The sequence below is a fragment of the Triticum urartu genome, chromosome 7A (assembly GCF_056163025.1).
Source record: "Triticum urartu cultivar PI428250 chromosome 7A, HENAU_Tu73, whole genome shotgun sequence".
In the NCBI taxonomy this organism is placed as follows: Eukaryota; Viridiplantae; Streptophyta; class Magnoliopsida; order Poales; family Poaceae; genus Triticum; species Triticum urartu.
The window spans coordinates 678,646,848-678,650,648 of record NC_141879.1 but is presented as its reverse complement, the minus strand read 5'-3'; positions in this window follow the sequence as shown (position 1 = coordinate 678,650,648).

Genomic DNA, 3,801 nt, shown 5'->3' with positions numbered 1-3,801 from the left:
TTATTGTTGCTACTTGGTAGACTTCGGCAAGGCTGCGGAGTGTCCTTTTTCGCATATTATTTGATGCGAAAGTCTCGAAGACTGTTAATATCGTATTGGTGTCTCTGGGGTGGCTTTCTGTGGCCTCCGGAATTAGGAGATTTTCGCCAATTTTGGCCACTTGCCGGAGTATCCAACATGCTCTAAGGCTGTGAGTTGGTGTGGCGTCCTCTATACTGTGAATTTTACAGGGCCCATTAAGCCATCCTTCCAGTACGGTTCCATGCCCTGTAGAGGGTTTTTGCTTTTTAATGCTTGACCCGGGTGACTGGTGATGATGCACCCTTTTATTTCGGACTGGGTTTGTATTCAGGGCCGGATTGTCCCAAAATTTTATTTCAGTTTTTCATGCGCTTTCCATCACACAGTACTTTCGTACAATGGACGCCAAGTCAGCGAAGCGTGTAATATCACGGCGACTTATGGCGTTGAGAATTCCCTTGTCCATGCAATTATTGCAGAAGATTGAGATTGCGTCTTCCTCGCGGCAGTCCCTTAGCCTGTTCTTAACCAGGAGGAATCCGGCCCAGTAATAATGTACTGTTTCATCGGGTTCTTGCCTGATTTTGGATAGATCGCTTATGTTGGGGTGGGTGGGTGGAATTAAATCCGAAGCCTCACCCCATCAAAGGCTCAGAGGCCGAGGAATTTCCGAACTCGAAAATTTGGATTCCTGGATGTTGTCCAATGAATCCAGCCCGTCGCCTGACTCTAAATTCAGGTCTTGAGTGATATCCTCCCCTTCGCGGGTATCCGGCTTGGAGGGATCGGGAATCCGTACGTAGCGAGTCCTTAAGATAGATGAAGGGTCGTCGCACTATCCCTCTACCACGGCAACGTGATGGGTGATTTGGGGAGAGTTAATCTCTCTCAGAATGGGTTTAGGCCAATCTCTCGTAATCCGTGGCGACTCACAGGGCGGCGAAGCGATCCAAGAGCTCGTTTATGAAGGAGAGCTCCATTGGATATAACTGCTCGGCAAATTCTGAGCTGACATGAAGATTGTTTTTGATGGCTCGAGAGGTCATCGTCGGTGCAGAAGCCGAGCAGGCGGTCATAAGAAAACCACCTAGCCGGAGAGTTTGGCCGACAGCCAAAGCTCCCTTAGCAACGGTGTCGTCTTTAAAGATGGGGCGAGGCATCCTTCCTGATGGCGACGACACAGAGGAACTCTCAATGAAAGCACCAATGTCGGTGTCAAAACCGGCGGATCTCGGGCAGGGGGTCCCGAACTATGCGTCTAGGCCGGATGGTAACAGGAGGCAAGGGACACGAAGTTTTACCCAGGTTCGGGCCCTCTCAATGGAGGTAAAACCCTACGTCCTGCTTGATTAATATTGATGATATGAGTAGTACAAGAGTAGATCTACCACGAGATCGAAGAGGCTAAACCCTAGAAGCTAGCCTATGGTATGATTGTTGATGTGTACGTTGTCCTACGGACTAAAACCCTCCGGTTTATATAGACACCGGAGAGGGTTAGGGTTACACAAAGTCGGTTACAATGGTAGGAGATCTGCATATCCGTATCGCCAAGCTTGCCTTCCACACCAAGGAAAGTCCCTTCTGGACACGGGACGGAGTCTTCAATCTTGTATCTTCATAATCCAACAGTCCGGCAAAAGGATATAGTCCGGCTGTCCGGACACCCCCTAATCCAGGACTCCCTCACCCAAGCTTGTGGCTTTGCATATCATTAGCATCATGGATATTCAAAGAATTCGTACTAACAACATTGCAATCATGCTCATCATTCAAATATTTAATGCCAAACATTTTATAGATTTCTTCTTCTAGCACTTGAGCACAATTATCCTTTCCATCATACTTACAAAAGATATTAAAAAGGTGAAGCGTATGAGACAAACTCAATTCCATTTTTTTAATAATTTTCTTTTATAAACTAAACTAGTGATAAAACAAGAAACTAAAAGACTCGATTACAAGATCTAAAGATATACCTTCAAGCACTCACCTCCCCAGCAGCGGCGCCAGAAAAGAGCTTGATGTCTACTACACAATCTTCTTCTTGTAGACGTTGTTGGGCCTCCAAGTGCAGAGGTTTGTAGGACAGTAGCAAATTTCCCTCAAGTGGATGACCTAAGGTTTATCAATCCGTAGGAGGCGTAGGATGAAGATGGTCTCTCTCAAGCAACCCTGCAACCAAATAACAGAGAGTCTCTTGTGTCCACAACACACCCAATACAATGATAAATTGTATAGGTGCACTAGTTCGGCGAAGAGATGGTGATACAAGTGGTATATGGATAGTAGATATAGGTTTTTGTAATCTGAAAATATAAAAACAGCAAGGTAACAAATGATAAAAGTGAGCATAAACGGTATTGCAATGTGTTGAAACAAGGCATAGGGTTCATACTTTCGCTAGTGCAAGTTCCCTCAACAATAATAACATAATTGGATCATATAACTATCCCTCAACATGCAACAAAGAGTCACTCCAAAGTCACTAATAGCGGAGAACAAACGAAGAGATTATGGTAGGGTACGAAACCACCTCAAAGTTATTCTTTCCAATCAATCCGTTGGGCTATTCCTATAAATGTCACAAATAGCCCTAGAGTTCGTACTAGAATAACACCTTAAGACACAAATCAACCAAAACCCTAATGTCACCTAGATACTCCAATGTCACCTCAAGTATCCGTGGGTATGATTATACGATATGCATCACACAATCTCAGATTCATCTATTCAACCAACACATAGAATCTCAAAGAGTGCTCCAAAGTTTCTACCGAAGAATCACGACGAAAACGTGTGCCAACCCCTATGCATAGGTTTATGGGCGGAACCCGCAAGTTGATCACCAAAACATACATCAAGTGAATCACGTGATATCCCATTGTCATCACAGATACGCACGACAAGACATACATCAAGTGTTCTCAAATCTTTAAAGACTCAATCCGATAAGATAACTTCAAAGGGGAAACTCAATCCATTACAAGAGAGTAGAGGGGGGGAGAAACATCATAGAATCCAAATATAATAGCAAAGCTCGCGATACATCAAGATCGTATCACCTCAAGAACACGAGAGAGAGAGAGAGATCAAACACATAGCTACTGGTACATACCCTCAGCCCCGAGGGAGAACTACTCCCTGCTCGTCATGGAGAGCACCGGGATGATGAAGATGGCCACCGGAGAGGGATTCCCCCTTCGGCAGGGTGCCGGAACGGGTCTAAATTGTCTTTCGGTGGCTACCGAGGCTTCTGGCGGCGAAACTCCCGATCTATTGTGCTCCCCGATGTTTTTAGGATATATGGAGATATATAGGCGGAAGAAGTACGTCAGGGGGGCCATGAGGGGCCCATGAGGGTGGAGGGCGTGCCCCCTGCCTCGTGGCCTCCTCGTAGATCCCCTGATGTGCACTCCAAGTCTTCTGGGCTTCTTCTGGTCCAAAAATAAATTCCGTAAAGTTTCAGGTCAATTTGACTCCGTTTGGTTTTCTTTTTTTGCGATATTCTAAAACAAGGTAAAAACAGAAACTGGCGCTGGGCTCTAGGTTAATAGGTTAGTCCCAAAAATCATATAAAATAGCATTAAATGCATATAAAATATCCAAGGTTGATAATATAATAGCATGGAACAATCAAAAATTATAGATACGTTGGAGACATATCAGCAGCTCAAGGCACACCGGCCGCGCGTCGGCGATACAGCAGCGCAAGGCGCCCAAGGCGTGCGCTGAGGGCGTCACAGAGCAGGAGGCGTCACCGGCGGCCGTGCTGCCGAG